The 18,526-nt window shown below is 42.5% G+C and overlaps 1 protein-coding gene across 5 annotated transcripts in view; it reads left to right on the top strand.

Moving 5' to 3' along the window:
* LOC143805813 (leucine-rich repeat and fibronectin type III domain-containing protein 1-like protein) overlaps nucleotides 1–18,526 on the top strand; it is a 797,917-nt gene that overhangs the window by 277,472 nt on the left and 501,919 nt on the right. The window lies entirely within an intron of this gene.

Raw genomic sequence — 18,526 nt, 5'->3', positions numbered from 1 at the left:
CAGGCACAACGTACCGCCGCAACAAGGACCTATGAAACACGTTGTGGATAGCAAACGACACAGGAAGATCCAGGCGAAAGGACACAGGATTAAGAATTTCCAATATCTTGTAAGGACCAATAAAACGAGGTTTAAATTTGGGAGAGGAAACCTTCATAGGAACAAAGCGGGAAGAAAGCCACACCAAATCCCCAACACGTAGTCGGGGACCCACACCGCGGCGGCGGTTGGCAAAGCGCTGAGCCCTCTCCTGTGACAACTTCAAGTTGTCCACCACAAGATTCCAGATCCGCTGCAACCTATCCACCACAGAATCCACCCCAGGGCAGTCAGAAGGTTCCACATGACCCGAAGAAAAACGAGGGTGGAAACCAAAGTTGCAGAAAAACGGCGAAACCAAGGTGGCGGAACTAGCCCGATTATTAAGGGCAAACTCAGCTAACGGCAAGAAGGTCACCCAATCGTCCTGATCAGCAGAGACAAAACACCTCAAATAAGCCTCCAAAGTCTGATTAGTTCGCTCCGTCTGTCCATTAGTCTGAGGATGGAAAGCAGACGAAAACGACAAGTCAATGCCCATCCTACTACAAAAGGATCGCCAGAATCTGGAAACGAACTGGGATCCTCTGTCTGACACAATATTCTCAGGGATGCCGTGCAAACGAACCACGTTCTGGAAAAACACAGGAACCAGATCGGAAGAGGAAGGCAGTTTAGGCAAAGGAACCAAATGGACCATCTTGGAGAAGCGATCACATATCACCCAGATAACAGACATGCCCTGAGACACCGGAAGATCAGAAATGAAATCCATGGAGATATGTGTCCAAGGTCTCTTAGGGACAGGCAAGGGCAAGAGCAACCCGCTGGCACGAGAACAGCAAGGCTTAGCTCGAGCACAAGTCCCACAGGACTGTACAAATGACCGCACATCCCTAGACAAGGAAGGCCACCAAAAGGATCTGGCCACCAGATCTCTGGTGCCAAAAATTCCTGGGTGACCTGCCAACACCGAGGAATGAACCTCGGAAATGACTCTGCTGGTCCACTTATCAGGCACAAACAGTCTGTCAGGTGGACAAGAATCAGGCCTATCAGCCTGAAATCTCTGCAACACACGTCGCAGATCTGGAGAAATAGCTGACAAGATAATACCATCCTTAAGAATACCAACAGGTTCAGCGACTCCAGGAGCATCAGGCACAAAGCTCCTGGAAAGAGCATCGGCCTTCACATTCTTTGAACCTGGTAAATACGAGACAACAAAGTCAAAACGGGAGAAAAACAATGACCAGCGGGCCTGTCTAGGATTCAGGCGTTTAGCAGACTCGAGATACATCAGATTTTTGTGATCAGTCAAGACCACCACACGATGCTTAGCACCCTCGAGCCAATGACGCCACTCCTCAAATGCCCATTTCATGGCCAACAACTCCCGATTGCCCACATCATAATTTCGCTCGGCAGGCGAAAACTTCCTAGAGAAAAAGGCGCAAGGTCTCATAACAGAGCAACCAGGGCCTCTCTGCGACAAAACGGCCCCTGCTCCAATCTCTGAAGCATCCACCTCAACTTGAAAGGGAAGCGAGACATCAGGCTGGCACAAAACAGGCGCCGAAGTAAACCGACGTTTCAACTCCTGGAAAGCCTCCACGGCAGCAGGAGCCCAATTAACCACATCGGAGCCCTTCTTGGTCATATCCGTCAAAGGTTTCACAATGCTAGAAAAGTTAGCGATAAAACGACGATAGAAGTTAGCGAAACCCAAGAACTTCTGAAGACTCTTAACTGACGAGGGCTGAGTCCAATCAAGAATAGCTCGGACCTTGACTGGGTCCATCTCCACAGCAGAAGGGGAAAAAATGAACCGCAAAAAGGGAACCTTCTGTACACCAAAAAGACACTTTGAGCCCTTGACAAACAAAGAATTTTCACGCAAAATTTTAAAGACCATCCTGACCTGCTCCACATGCGAGTCCCAATTATCAGAAAAAAACAGAATATCATCCAGATAAACGATCAGAAATTTATCCAGATAGTTCCGGAAAATGTCATGCATAAAGGACTGAAAAACTGAAGGGGCATTAGAGAGCCCAAAAGGCATCACCAAGTACTCAAAATGACCTTCGGGCGTATTGAATGCGGTTTTCCATTCATCCCCTTGCTTAATGCGCACAAGGTTGTACGCACCACGAAGGTCTATCTTGGTAAACCACTTGGCACCTTTAATCCGGGCAAACAAGTCAGACAACAGCGGCAAAGGATACTGAAATTTGACAGTGATCTTATTTAAAAGCCGATAGTCAATACAAGGCCTCAAAGATCCGTCCTTTTTAGCCACAAAAAAGAATCCCGCACCAAGAGGGGAAGAAGACGGACGGATGTGTCCTTTCTCCAGAGACTCCTTGATATATGAACGCATAGCGGTATGTTCAGGTATCGACAGATTAAACAGTCTTCCCTTAGGAAACTTACTGCCTGGAATCAAATCTATTGCACAGTCACATTCCCTATGAGGAGGCAATGCACTGGACCTGGACTCGCTAAAGACATCCTGATAATCAGACAAGTACTCCGGAACTTCCGAAGGCGTAGAAGAAGCAATAGACACAGGCAGGGAATCCTCATGAATACCACGACAGCCCCAACTAGACACTGACATAGCCTTCCAGTCAAGGACTGGATTATGGGTCTGTAACCATGGCAGCCCCAAAACAACCAAATCATGCATTTTATGTAGAACGAGAAAACGTATCACCTCGCGGTGTTCAGGAGTCATGCACATGGTAACCTGTGTCCAATACTGCGGCTTATTTTCTGCCAATGGCGTAGCATCAATACCCCTAAGAGGGATAGGATTTTCTAATGGTTCAAGAATAAAACCACAGCGCTTAGCAAATGAGAGATCCATAAGACTCAGGGCAGCACCTGAATCTACAAACGCCATGACAGGATAAGATGACAGTGAGCAAATCAAAGTTACAGACAGAATAAACTTAGGATGCAAATTACCAACGGTGACAGGACTAACAACCTTAGCTATACGTTTAGAGCATGCTGAGATAACATGTGTAGAATCACCACAGTAGTAGCACAAGCCATTCCGGCGTCTATGAATTTTCCTCTCATTTCTAGTCAGGATTCTATCACATTGCATCAAATCAGGTGTCCGTTCAGACAACACCATGAGGGAATTTGCGGTTTTTCTATCACATTGCATCACATCAGGTGTCTGTTCAGACAACAACATGAGGGAATTTGCGGTTTTGCGCTCCCGCAACCACCGGTCAATTTGAATAGCCAGGGACATGGTATCATTCAGACCTGTGGGAATGGGAAAACCCACCATAACATTCTTAATGGCCTCAGAAAGGCCATTTCTAAAATTAGCGGCCAGTGCACACTCGTTCCAATGTGTCAGCACGGACCATTTCCGAAATTTTTGGCAATACACCTCTGCCTCGTCCTGGCCCTGAGACATAGCCAGCAAGGCTTTCTCTGCCTGAATCTCAAGATTGGGTTCCTCATAAAGTAAACCGAGCGCCAGAAAAAACGCATCAATATCAGCCAATGCCGGATCTCCTGGCGCCAACGAAAAAGCCCAATCCTGAGGGTCACCCCGTAAGAATGAAATAACAATTTTTACTTGTTGAGCAGAGTCTCCAGACGAACAAGGTTTCAGGGACAAAAATAATTTACAATTATTCCTGAAATTCCTAAACTTAAATCGGTCTCCTGAAAACAGTTCAGGAATCGGAATCTTGGGTTCAGACCTAGGATTTCTGGTAACATAATCTTGTATACCCTGCACACGAGCGGCAAGCTGGTCCACACTTGTAATCAAGGTCTGGACATTCATGTCTGCAGCAAGCTTAAGCCACTCTGAGGTAAAGGGGAAAAGAAAAAAATAAAATAAAATGAGAGAGGGAAAAAAAAACTCAAAATTTTCTTTCTTATAATCCCACTTCTGCAATGCATTAAACATTTAATACTGGCCTGGCATACTGTTATGACCCCAGTGGACAGGGTCTCAGAGGAACGTGTAAGTCTGCAAGATACAAAAATCCAGCTCATAGGGCTGTGGTAACTGGGTTGACCAAATAGCTACTCCTAACGCCAACACTAGAAGTAGCCGGGGATCATGCCTACGGTGATCGCTAGATGACTCGCGCCATCCGGAGAATCTAACTACCCCTAGGAGAAGAAAACAAAGACCTCTCTTGCCTCCAGAGAAAGGGACCCCAAAGCAAGATACAAGCCCCCCACAAATAATAACGGTGAGGTAAGAGGAAATGACAAACACAGAAATGAACCAGGTTCAGCAAAGAGAGGCCAGCTTACTAATAGCAGAATAAAGCAAGATAACTTATCTGGTCAACAAAAACCCTATAAAAATCCACGCTGGAGATTCAAGAACCCCCGAACCGTCTAACGGTCCGGGGGGAGAACACCAGCCCCCTAGAGCTTCCAGCAAAGGTCAGGATACAGATAGGAACAAGCTGGACAAAAATACCAAACAAAACAAAAGCAAAAAACAAAGAAGCAGACTTAGCTTGAAAAACAGGAACCAGGATCAGAGGACAAGAGCACAACAGATTAGCTCTGATTTCAACGATGCCAGGCATTGAACTGAAGGTCCAGGGAGCTTATATAGCAACGCCCCTGAACTAACGGCCCAGGTGAGGATATAGGAAAAGACAGACGCTCCAGAGTCAAATCACTAATGACCACTAGAGGGAGCAAAAAGCAAAATCACAACAGATATAGCAGAAAAGCCGGTAATTCAATTGCCGGCTTTTCATTTCTCCTTCACAAACCCGACATGATATGAGACATGGTTTACATACAGTAAACCATTTCATAGCCTTTTGTTTTGCATATTCCACACTACTAATGTAAGTAGTGTGTATGTGCAAAATTTGGGCGCTGTAGCTGGTAAAATGAAGGGTTAAATGGCGGAAAAAATTGGCGTGGGCTCCTGTGCAATTTTCTCCGCCAGAGCGGTAAAGCCAGTGATTGAGGGCAGATATTAATAGCCTAGAGAGGGTCCATGGTTATTGGCCCCCCCTGGCTAAAAACATCTGCCCCCAGCCACCCCAGAAAAGGCACATCTGGAAGATGCGCCTATTCTGGCACTTGGCCACTCTCTTCCCACTCCCGTGTAGCGGTGGGATATGGGGTAATGAAGGGTTAATGTCACCTTGCTATTGTAAGGTGACATTAAGCCAGATTAATAATGGAGAGGTGTCAATTATGACACCTATCCATTATTAATACAATAGTATGAAATGGTTAAGAAAACACACACACATTATTACAAAGTATTTTAATGAAATAAAGACACATGTTGTTGTAATATTTTATTAGACTCTTAATCCACATAAAGACCCTTGTCACCTGAAACAAAGTTAAAAAAAACAAACAACAATATTCCATACCTTCCGTCGTTCTGTCCCACGTTGTAAATCCATCTGAAAGGGTTAACTAATTTTACAAGCAGAAGCCTGTTAATGCAGCCGCCCCTGCCTGTAAAAAACCAGGGAATGAATGGAATGCAGGGGAATGACCTGTAGTTACCTTGAGTCGCTGTGATGCGCCCTCTGCTGGATGTCCTCATGAACTGGAGCCTGGGAATTTTTCCCACGCTCGAGTTCATATGAGGACATCCAGCAGGGGGCGCATCACCGCGACTCAAGGTAACTACAGGACATTCCCCTGCAATCCATTCATTCCCTGGGTTTTTACAGGCAGGGGCGGCTGCATTAACAGGCTTCTGCTTGTAAAATTAGTTAACCCTTTCAGATGGATTTACAACGTGGGACAGAACGACGGAAGGTATGGAATATTGTTGTTTGTTTTCTTTAACTTTGTTTCAGGTGACAAGGGTCTTTATGTGGATTAAGAGTCTAATAAAATATTACAACAACATGTGTCTTTATTTCATTAAAATACTTTGTAATAATGTGTGTGTGTTTTGTTAACCATTTCATACTATTGTATTAATAATGGATAGGTGTCATAATTGACGCCTCTCCATTATTAATCTGGCTTAATGTCACCTTACAATAGCAAGGTGACATTAACCCTTCATTACCCCATATCCCACCGCTACACGGGAGTGGGAAGAGAGTGGCCAAGTGCCAGAATAGGCGCATCTTCCAGATGTGCCTTTTCTGGGGTGGCTGGGGGCAGATGTTTTTAGCCAGGGGGGGTCAATAACCATGGACCCTCTCCTGGCTATTAATATCTGCCCTCAGTCACTGGCTTTACCGCTCTGGCGGAGAAAATTGCACGGGAGCCCACGCCAATTTTTTCCGCAATTTAACCCTTTATTTTACCAGCTACAGTGCCCAAATTTTGCACATACACACTACTAACATTAGTAGTGTGAAATATGCAAAAAACAAAAGGATATGAGATGGTTTACTGTATGTAAACCATGTCTCATATCATGTCGGGTTTGTGAGGAGAAATGAAAAGCCGGCAATTGAATTACCGGCTTTTATGATATCTAGCGCTGTATGAAATATAAATATATATATGTATATATGTGTCTCACTGACATATATATATATATACAGTATATATATACCTATTCTATGTGTAGACATTTATTCTACCTATTCTATTCTATTCTGTCAGTGTGATTTTACTGTACACCGCACTGAATTGCCGGCTTTTCTCTCTAACACCGCTGCGTATTTCTCGCAAGTCACACTGCTGGTCCGTGTGTAATCCGTATTTTTTCTCGCCCCCATAGACTTTCATTGGCGATTTTTTTGCGCAATACGGTGTCAAACGCAGCATGCTGCGATTTTCTACGGCCGTAGAAGATCGTATAATACGGATCCGTAAAATACGGCTGATAGGAGCTGGGCCATAGAGAATCATTGGGCCGTGTGTTATGTGCATTTTACGGACGTATTTTCTGCGCTCATACGTCCGTAAAACTCGCTAGTGTGACGCCGGCCTTATGTATAGGGAAGACTGAGCCGTATCTCATACCTTCTAAAAAGGAGACATCTTGTAAAAGACATGGGTTAAACAAAAAAGACCTGCCATGAATGAAACAGCATCCATAACAAAATTCATGTTTTGCAAGGAAGGACTTTCGAAGTCCAAATGGATTTTCTACTGAAGAACATAACTAAGCCATTAATACCATAGCCACCTTTCTAACAAGCATGGAAGGGGCAAGATTTCTGTATGAAGGGATTTCAGAGTGTGTCCCTCCACCACTACCTTTGGTATGGTAGCTGTAACATGCACATCTGGCTGTGCGATATGTGACATCCTTATATCTACATATGCTCTAATACTGCATTCTAAATAAACTGAGAGCATTTTTTAAAGCGTTTGGGGCTACTTATTTCTAATTTTATATAGATAATTAAAGAAGCAGTTGCTCACATCGCATGCGTGGCTCAGTGTGCATGCATTATGAGAAAGATCTCTTAAGCCTACCAATGTATTTGACATCAGTTATGTGGATAATATATGCGACATCTGCCGAAGCAGGAGACTAAGCATTATGTGACAAGTAGTCTTACAGTGAAGTGCATTAGACTGTATAGTGCTAAATGTATTAATTATTATTTATTAATTGATTACCTTTTTTATTAAGACATTCAGCTGTTTAAAAATTTGGAAAATTTGGGGGTGTTTTAACGATGGAAAATGAAATCTATGCCTGCAGCAAGTGAGTGTGCTCTAAAATTTGAGCAATTTTTTAAATCCTTCTGACAACAAATTTGTTGAAAAGCAGCTACCTCTGCCCTTCCTTAGCTAACTCTTACCCAATTTTAGGCAACTTAAAAAAAAAAACTGCCACGAGGCCCCCAAAAAAGTTTTACGTGACAAAAGTTGTGCAAGTGACTTTATAAATTCCCTCACTGTGCGATAAAAAATTAAAGGAAGAGAGTTTTTATTTTATTTGCTTTTTATTTTTCTTATACATTTGTGCTTTCTTTCCTAATGGCACTTTAGGTGACCTGCAAATCCGTCTACCCCTTGTCCTAAATATCCAGCTGGTACTGTCATAAATATATTCAGCAGCGTGATGGATACCTGAGACATGGATAGCCATGTAAGTGACAGGACCAAAAAAAAAAAGCTTTACAACACGGAGTCGAAGGTGACAACGGGAGAGGAGTCAACCATAAAAAATGGCACCAGTGTAAACTAGTTGACTTAAATAGACTTTCTCATTTCCTATTATAGCCGATTCTTGCTCCACAGCGTCTTCAGCCTGAGCATTTTATCTGAGTGATTAAATAGATTCTGTCATATTGTCTTCCGTGTCACAAATTGAGGTCATGGTGTCACTCAAAACACATTTAAAATGACATTATTTTGGCAATGCAATCTATATAACTCAAGGTGTAATCCTTACTGGGTGCAAAGTGTTCTGAATACGGAGACATGATTCAAAGGTCAGTCCTTCAGTCCTGCCTACATAAGTGTATTAATGATACCGATCGTTAGATATAATTACATGTGACCAGCATAATATATTTCAATTAATGACAGTAGCCTATAATTTACAAGAGTAAGAAGTGACACTTTGACGCTGAAGTCGGGGGGGATTTTTAGGTCTCCCAGTGTCTAGACATGGAGGCTATCTTGTCGTAGTTAGACAGTCTTCCCAGTAGACGCTTTCTTCAATTGTGCCACGGATCATTTCGAGGGTAGATACTGACCATAACGGGCCTCTGTGCAGGACTTGCCCCTTCGTCCTGAGTGAGGCATCACCTGCCTATTATCATACACTTTAACATGAAAAATTCACATTAGGCACCTCTAAAATATGCACATGCTATACATTACGCATGCATTAACATGTAGTACAAACATGCACACGAGCTTACGTAAAACACGCCCCTATACATAAACCACACATCCAATGTTCATTCATTTACAGTTATAACAGCCATAACTTTTTTATTTTTACATAAGCTTGACTAGATGAGTTGTAGTTGTTTAAGTGTTATTTTGCCAAACACGTGTAAGCGTTACATGTGGGATAAGAAGTTGTCCACTAGTCAGACAACCCTTCTCAATTACTGTTTCTCCCACATAACATAACAGCAGCTAACCTCACTTCCGGTACCGGCAGAGTTCCAGCGGTGTCGACATTGACTCTCCCAGGGATTGTTTGACATTATTTCACTCAATCCCTGCAAGCAAACAATGGCTGTTTCACTGTTCTCTCCTCTGGATGCAACTGAGTTATGGAGGAAGGGAGAGTTGTGGCAGCTCTCTAATTTCCTCTGGATGTAGCTAGCTAGTATATATATATATATATATATATATATATATATATATATATATATATATATATATATACTAGATGGTAGCCCGATTCTAACGCATCGGGTATTCTAGAATATGTATGTAGTTTATTTATGAAGATTTTAGAATAATACATTGAATACACAGGATTCGGCCGACCGCGACCAATTAGCGAAGCATGGTTCAAATCCTGTCGCTGATTGTTCGCAGCCGGTCATGTAGTATATAACAGCCCACGTAGTAAATAGCACAGCCACGTAGTATATTGCACAGCCACGTAGTATATAGCACAGCCACGGAGTATATAGCACAGCCCACGGAGTATATAGTACAGCCACATAGTATATAACACAGCCCACGGAGTATATAGCACAGCCACGTAGTATACAGCACAGCCCATGAAGTGTATAACAGCCCATGCACGCAGTATATAACACAGCCCACATAGTGTATAACACAGCCCATGTAGTGTATAACACAGCCCACGTACTGTATAACACAGGCCACATAGTGTATAACACAGGCCACATAGTGTATAACACAGGCCACGTAGTGTATAACACTGGCCACGTAGTGTATAACACAGCCCACGTAGTATATTGCACAGCCCACGTAGTATATAGTACAGCCCACGCAGTATATTGCACAGCCCATGTAGTACATTGCACAGGCCACATAGTACATTGTACAGCCCACGTAGTATATTGCACAGCCCATGTAGTATATAGCACAGCCCACGCAGTATATTGCACAGCCCATGTAGTACATTGCACAGCCCATGTAGTACATTGCACAGCCCATGTAGTATATTGCACAGCCCACGTAGTATATTGCACAGCCCACGTAGTATATTGCATAGCCCACGCCGTATATAGCACAGCCCACGTAGTATATTGCACAGCCCACACAGTATATAGCACAGCCCACGTAGTACATTGCACAGCCCACCAGTATATTGCCCAGGCCACGTAGTATATTGCCCAGGCCACGTAGTATATTGCACAGCCCACACAGTATATAGCACAGCCCACGTAGTACATTGCACAGCCCACCAGTATATTGCCCAGGCCACGTAGTATATTGCCCAGGCCACGTAGTATATTGCACAGCCCACGTAGTATATTGCACAGCCCACGCAATATATAGCAATGTGGGCATCATATCCCTGTTAAAAAAAGAATTAAAATAAAAAATAGTTATATACTCACCTTCCGTTGGCCCCGGATCCATGCGAAGCATTTACCGATACTCCTCGCACGCTCCGGTCCCAAGAGTGCATTGCGGTCTCGCGAGATGATGACGTAGCGGTCTCACGAGACTGCTACGACATCATCTCGCGAGACCGCAATGCATGGAGCGGTCACCGGGGCGTCGCGAGGAGCGGGAAAGGCCGGTTCTGTATCCAAGGGGCCGACGGACGGTGAGTATATAACTATTTTTTATTTTTTTTATTATTTTTAACATTAGATCTTTTTACTATTGATGCCGCATAGGCAGCATCAATAGTAAAAAGTTGGTCACACAGAGTTAATAGCAGCGGTAACGGAGTGTGTTACACCACGGCATAACACGGTCCGTTACCGCTGCCATTAACCCTGTGTGAGCGCTGAGTGGGGGGGAGTATGGAGCGGGCACTGAGTGCGGGGAGTAAGGAGCGGCCATTTTGCCGCCGGACTGTGCCCGTCGCTGATTGGTCGTGGCCGTTTTGCCGCGACCAATCAGCGACTTGGATTTCCATGACAGACAGAGGCCGCGACCAATGAATATCCGTGACAGACAGACAGACGGAAGTGACCCTTAGACAATTATATAGTAGAGATATATATATATATATATATATATATATATATATATATATATATATATATATATATGTAAAAGTTTGGTCACCCTGCATGGTTACTACCTAGTAGCAAACAGTTTTGAAAGTATCACAGCTTGTGAATGCTTTTTGTAGCCAGCCAAGAGGCTTTCAAATCTTGTTTGAGGGATTTTCATTCATTTTTACTTGGAGAATTTGTCCAGCTCTGTGAGATTCTTTGGTTGTCTTGCATGCACTGATATTTTGAGGTCTACCCACAGATTATCAATGATGTTCAGATCAGGGGACTGTGTGGGCCATTGTAAAACCTTCAGCTTGCACCTTTTCGGGTAGTCTATTGTGGTTTTTGCCCTGTGTGTAGGATCATTATCCATTTGTAGAAGCCATCCTCTTTTCAACTTCAGCTTTTTTACAGATGATATGTTTGCATCAAGAATTTGCTGCAATTTTATAGAATTCATTCTTCCCTATACGTGTAAAATGTTCGACATGCCATTAGCTGCAACAGAACCCCAGAGCATGATTAATCCTCCCCCATGCTTAATGGTTGGTGAGATGTTCTTTTCCTGAAATTCTGTTCCCTTTTTTCTTCATGCATACATTTGATCATTGTGGCCAAAGGGTTCTATTTTAACCTTATCAGTCCAAAGGACTTGCTTCCAAATTGCTTCAGGCTTGTTTAGATGTTCTTTTGCATACTTCTGATGCTGAATTTATGGTGAGGATGCAGAAGAGGTTTTCTTCTAATGACTCTTTCATAAAGGCCATATTTGTGCAGATGTCTCTGAAAAGTAGAACAATGTGACATAACTCCCGAGTCTGCTAAATCTTTCTGAAGGTCTTTTGCAGTCAAGCAGGGGTTCTGATTTGCCTCTCTAATAATCCTACCAGCAGGTGTCACTGAAATTTTGCTTGGTCTCCCAGACCTTATCTTGCCCTCCACTGTTCCTGCTAACTGCCATTTTTTAATTACATTTCGAACTGAAGAAAAGGCAACTTGAAAATGCTTTGCTATCTTCTTATAGCCTTCTCCTGCTTTGTGAGCCTCCACCATTTTCATTTTCACAGTGTTAGGCTAGTTTCACATTTGCGTTTAAAAACGCAGCGTTTTTAACGCAAACGCAGGTGGTGAAAAAACGCATGTAAACGCGTGCAAACGCTGCGTTTTTTAGACGCATGCGTTTTTGCATGCGGTAAAAAAAACGCTGCGTTTTGCCGCATTTACATGCGTTTTTTCATGCGTTTGCGTTTTTGAAACGCATGCTGAGAAGTGTGTGACAGCTGCCAATCATCAAAATCATCTAGAAAACCCAATATAGAAAACCCAATATTTACTTCAGCGCGATATATGTGAAAAGCCGGTAATTCAATTGCCGACTTTTCATTTCTCCTGCCTAAAAACCCGACATGATATGAGACATGGTTTACATACAGTAAACCATGTCATATCCCCCTTTTTTTTGCATATTCCACACTACTAATGTAAGTAGTGTGTATGTGCAAAATTTCGGCGCTGTAGCTATTAATTTTAAGGGTTAAATCGCGGAAAAAATTGGCGTGGGCTCCCGCGCAATTTTCTCCACCAGAGTGGTAAAGCCAGTGACTGAGGGCAGATATTAATAGCCTAGAGAGGGTCCATGGTTATTGGCCCCCCCTGGCTACAAACATCTGCCCCCAGCCACCCCAGAAAAGGCACATCTGGAAGATGCGCCTATTCTGGCACTTGGCCACTCTCTTCCCACTCCCGTGTAGAGGTGGGATATGGGGTAATGAAGGGTTAATGTCACCTTGCTATTGTAAGGTGACATTAAGCCAGATTAATAATGGAGAGGCGTCAATTATGACACCTATCCATTATTAATCCAATTGTATGAAATGGTTAAAAAAACACACAAACAATATTGCAAAGTATTTTAATGAAATAAACACACAGGTTGTTGTAATATTTTATTGCTCTCTCAATCCACTTGAAGACCATCATTCTGTAACAAATGAAAAATAATAAACCAACAATATACATACCTTCCGTAGATCTGTAACGTCCCACGATGTAAATCCATCTGAAGGGGTTAAAACATTTTACAGGCAGGAGCTCTGCTATAATGCAGCTGTGCTCGTGCCTGTAAAACCCAGGGAATGAAGGTAATGTAGGTCAATGACCTATAGTTACCTTCAGTCGCGGTGATGCGCCCTCTGCTGGATGTCCTCATGAACTGCAGCCTGGGAACTTTTTCCCACGCTCGACGTCAATATGCAATATTGTGTGTGTTTTTTTTTTTAACCATTTCATACAATTGGATTAATAATGGATAGGTGTCATAATTGACGCCTCTCCATTATTAATCTGGCTTAATGTCACCTTACAATAGCAAGGTGACATTAACCCTTCATTACCCCTTATCCCACCGCTACACGGGAGTGGGAAGAGAGTGGCCAAGAGACAGAATAGGCACATCTGCCAGATGTGCCTTTTCTGGGGTGGCTGGGGGCAGATGTTTGTAGCCAGGGGGGCCAATAACCATGGACCCTCTCCAGGCTATTAATATCTGCCCTCAGTCACTGGCTTTACCACTCTGGCGGAGAAAATTGCGCGGGAGCCCACGCCAATTTTTTCCGCCATTTAACCCTTTATTTTACAAGCTACAGTGCCCAAATTTTGCACATACACACTACTAACATTAGTAGTGTGGAATATGCAAAAAAAAGGGGGATATGACATGGTTTACTGTATGTAAACCATGTCTCATATCATGTCGGGTTTAGGCAGGAGAAATGAAAAGCCGGCAATTGAATTACCGGCTTTAGGGTTAGGGTTAGGGTTAGGGGTAGGGTTAGGGTTTGGATCCCTTTATCACCTTGATGGTGGGGGGTGGCTTATCAGTGTGTATTCTTGTTTTTTTCTATAAAAACGCATGCGTTTTTAACGCAAACAAACGCATGTGCCTAAGAACGCATGCGTTTACATAGACAGCAATACGTTTTTTTGCCGCAAAAAACGCATGCGTTTTTTGCGGCAAAAAAACGCCTCGAGAATTTACTACATGTTGCATTTCCGCAACAAAACGCAAGCATGGAAAAAACGCATGCGTTGTCAAATGCGGCAAAACGCATGCAAAAAAAACGCATGCGTTTTTAATGTTATGTATAGGAAAAAAAAGCATGCGTTTTTTTTACGGTAAAACGCAGCGGCAAAAAACGCAAATGTGAAACCAGCCTTAGACAGCTGCTTAGAAGAACCCCTCATTGCTGGTTTTTGGCGCAAGGTTAGAGAAGGGCTGGATTTTTATAAAGCTTGGAAATGTGCATCACCTGGTCTTTCCTGATGAAGCCATAACCCTAACAGGCTAATTAAGATCTGAAACCTTAGTCAAAGTTATTTGAACACACAAATCTCCAAGGGTGCCCAAACTTTTGCATCAACCCATTTTCCTTTTTTATGTAATTTAAAAAAATGACAATATTGATTGTTTTTTTTTTGCCTAAAATACAAGGAAAATGTGTCATCTTTAACTTTAGGCCTTTTAGATAGAATTTCATCTTCAACTTGCTTAACTGTTCACAATAACAGTAATTTTGACTAGAGGTGCCCAATCTTTTACATGCTACTGTATATCAGGGTGCCTGCAGCCCCAACATGGGCTTGTTTGGGAGGCTGTGATATACTGTGTGTGTGGATGTAATATAATATCCTCCACAGGTGATTCACATTCGGCCATAACAAGCAGCACATTCGCACCTACGTTTAGGCCGAGGTGTGCATCACTTCTGGTATTCTAGGTGGCGATGGATGCCAACTGGATGTCGGAAAGGCTTTCACATAGTGGAAGATTGAAGAGCTGAAGTCCTCTTGCTGATAAAGTATCATTATTTTTTTATCATCCAAAGTAGTGTTGGTGATTTTATGTTTTTATGTTTTTTTGAAGAACAGCCCAAGGCGATAAAGAAAAAATTGTAGAATAAATAATGGACTGCCGAGATTCTACTGTATAATGTTGTTCCTCCAGTTAGAATTACAAGAAAATGATTGTAGGTTTAGTAATTACTTTCCATGAAATGAGAAATGTTTCTCTACAACATCAGTTATTCCACAATATTAGTATTTTTTTTTATTTCCCACAGAGTTTCTTTTTTGGAAGTTTTTTGTCATTTATAGATTTTGTTTTTGTTTTCTTTTATGCATAGAATCATAGAATGGTAGAGTTGTAAGGGACCTCCTTGGTCATCTGGTCCAACCCCCCGCTCAAAGCAGGATTCACTAAATCATCCCAGACAGATGTCTGTCCAACCTCTGTTTAAAGACTTGCATTGAAGGAGAACTCACCACCTCTTGTGGCAGCCTGTTCCACTCATTGATCACCCTAACTGTCAAAAAGTTTTTTCTAATATCTGTGTCTCCTCCCATTCAGTTTCATCCCATTGCTTTTAGTCTTTCCTTGTGCAAATGAGAATAAAGATGATCCTTCTACAATGTGACAGCCCTTGAGATATTTGTAGACAGCTATTAAGCCTCCTCTCGGTCTTCTTTTTTGCAAGCTAAACATTCCCAAATCCTGTAAACGTTCTTCATAGGACATGGTTTGCAGACCAGTCACCATTCTGGTCGCTCTTCTCTGAATTTGCTCCAGTTTGTTGATGTCTTTTTTAAAATGTGGTGCCCAAAACTGGACACAGTATTCCAGATGAGGTCTGACCAAAGAGGAGTAGTCATTAGCAAATTTAATCAGTTTACCTTCAATTCCTTCATCTAAATCATTGATAAAGATGTTGAACAATACAGGGCCCAGGACAGAGCCCTGTGGTACCCCACTTGAGACATTCTTTCAACTGGATGTGCAGCCATTTACGACCACTCTTTGGGTCCGATCACTAAGCCAGTTATGAATCCACTTAACAGTTGCCTTGTCCATTCCATACTTAGTAATTTTTTCAATAAGAATTGTGTGAGATACTTTGTCAAAATGAAAGAATTGACGGTGGCTCTGTCATTGGTATTTTCAGTAAAGGAAATTGCTCTGTGTTATATACTCTAAATCCTCCAGACATGGAGAATGATTTATTACACATTTGTGTTAGATTTATACTGATGACATGGTAACACAGTGTTTAAGGCAGAAAAAAGCAGATTTATCCATGTCACCCTATTCTCCCGCAATGCTGGGTTAGGGCAACTGAAATAAACCATGTGGCTTCATCAAAACCTAGAATTGGGTCTAGATTTTAAAAAAAAATCCACATTAGTTCTAGGTTTTGGACCAGATCATTTTTGGGTGTTTTCCCTGGTTTGGGAGCAATAATAAAGGCCATCCCATGAGGTTCGATATTCACATCTTCATGAGAGTTCATCGGCGGTGCTACAATAATGGTAACTGATGAGTGGGTCCAATTACCACCCTCCTACTTCCCTCACCCTGAATGTGGAACTAGACACTGGAACTCAGACTGAAAGCAAGGCGTTATGGCGCCATGTAAAGGAAAGTCTTCCTGTAGCACCACTTAAGGAGGATGTAGGAATCTTCTGCAGTTCCCGGTAGCCTGGAAGGTGTTCCTTTTTCCAAGAACACCCTAGATGTCCTGGGAGAGTTGACAATTAGATTTCTAAGTCTTGTACAAAATGGAAGCATTATTCCTCATATGGAATTTTGTGATGACTGTGCCAAATTTAAATAGAGGTGCGCCACTTTTAATAAATTTGACTGTAAAGCAAATGTATTCCCACTGTGGCATAACGTCCGTCACTTTCTGGAAGTTCTGGTAAATCTGCTGTTCTTTCGGAGGCCACCCACCTCGTGCCCACTCTGCTTAATCCTGACCACTTACTTTACCACTTTTCAAAAAGTGATGAGTTAAGTTCAAAACCACAAAAAGTTGCCCATTTTGGCACTTTTTGCAGACATCAGTCACTAATGGTATACTCAGTGGAAGTGTTTTATAATTTACAGTATATCTATCCAGTGAAAACCCTACTGTGGTGGCTGCAGTTAGTCACGTAATGTCATGTGCCAGACTACTCTGCCTTATAGCAGTTGGATTTTTGGCCTCTATTGAATATATCTGTCCTTAGAGAAGACAAAAAGCAGGACAGGAGCACCTCTATAAAGTAGTATGTTCTTAAATGAAAGTTTGGTCGATAACTGAGAGCAATACCTAAAACTGATCACCTTTGTTCTATTGTGCTGGAGAATTTGGTGCAGCAGAACTTCTAGCCGCCTCCGTTTTCTATTTTCAACCGAGCAGACATGCAAACGATGAGGCCAAAAAGTGGATGTAATACGTCACTAAATATGGACTGCACATCCAAAAATAAAATTACAATTAAAATGCAAATATTATAATAACAAGAAATAGTTAATTAAAAATCTCAAAAGTGTCGCTGTTTTCATATTTTTTATAAACCAGTGTTTGCCATTTTGGTTCTGATTTTATTTTTAGATATGGCTCATTTCATCCATTTTTAGGGCTCTCATCAATAGTAGCAACTATTCCTGTCCCGTCTATACGGTCTTGCTACTTGTAGGCCTCCTGCTTTGCAGATTTGGATTACAAATAAACAAGTCATAACAGTAAAGCTGTAGAGAAACCTGCTATGTACTGTATATTCCTCCAAGCCATTGTCTTCCATTGCTCTTTGGTCCACGTCTGGTGCTCCTTGTCCGTTGTAGGTGTTTTTGGTGTTGAGCGGTGATCACCATGGACACTGCGGCTGTGATTCACTGTGCTTGCGGACATATTTCTATAACAGCCATCATTGGCTTTCTCTGCAAGTTTCAATACAGTTGCTCTTGTGAAGGATCACGCCAAACTTTTTAGCCTTCACTCCCAATCTGTGAGCCTTGGGTGCTAATGATCCCTGTTGTTTATCGTTTTTCCACTTTTGGTAGGTAACATCCCAAAGGTCTGCCGTTTTGAAGAAACTCTGACCCAGTCATCTTATAGCAATCACAGTTCAGCCCTTACACTTACCCATTTTCCTGCTAGACAGGATCCCTGAGAACCGCCTCCTACCTCCCGACTCCTCTCTTGATTAGCCGTCCTGGCATGACAGAAATGTGACATCATGCCAGGCTGGCTAATCAAAAGAGGAGTGAGGCGATTTTCAGTTCTCCTTTCTAGCGGCCGCAGATTATTGATGTGGCTGGTGGATCAGGTCCTGTGGCTTGATTTGTACCAACTCTATAACCAACATTTGACAGCTGCCATTATCACAAGATAACCAACGTCGGTGGGTATTAATGTTATGGCTGATTCGTGTATATGACCTCAATGCGAGTTGTTTACAGAAAGTTTGGCGTTGCTATATAAAGTGTGTGTAGTGCCATGTAGAGCTCCTATCCTACAGATAAAATGTATATTTTGCCTCGATAGCTCTGAATGTTTCGTGCTCATGTTTTTGCTTTGGTGAGTTTTCGCCACTTC

This window comes from Ranitomeya variabilis, chromosome 2 (genome assembly GCF_051348905.1).
Source record: "Ranitomeya variabilis isolate aRanVar5 chromosome 2, aRanVar5.hap1, whole genome shotgun sequence".
Classification (NCBI taxonomy): Eukaryota; Metazoa; Chordata; class Amphibia; order Anura; family Dendrobatidae; genus Ranitomeya; species Ranitomeya variabilis.
This window is presented reverse-complemented; position numbering and strand designations above follow the sequence as displayed.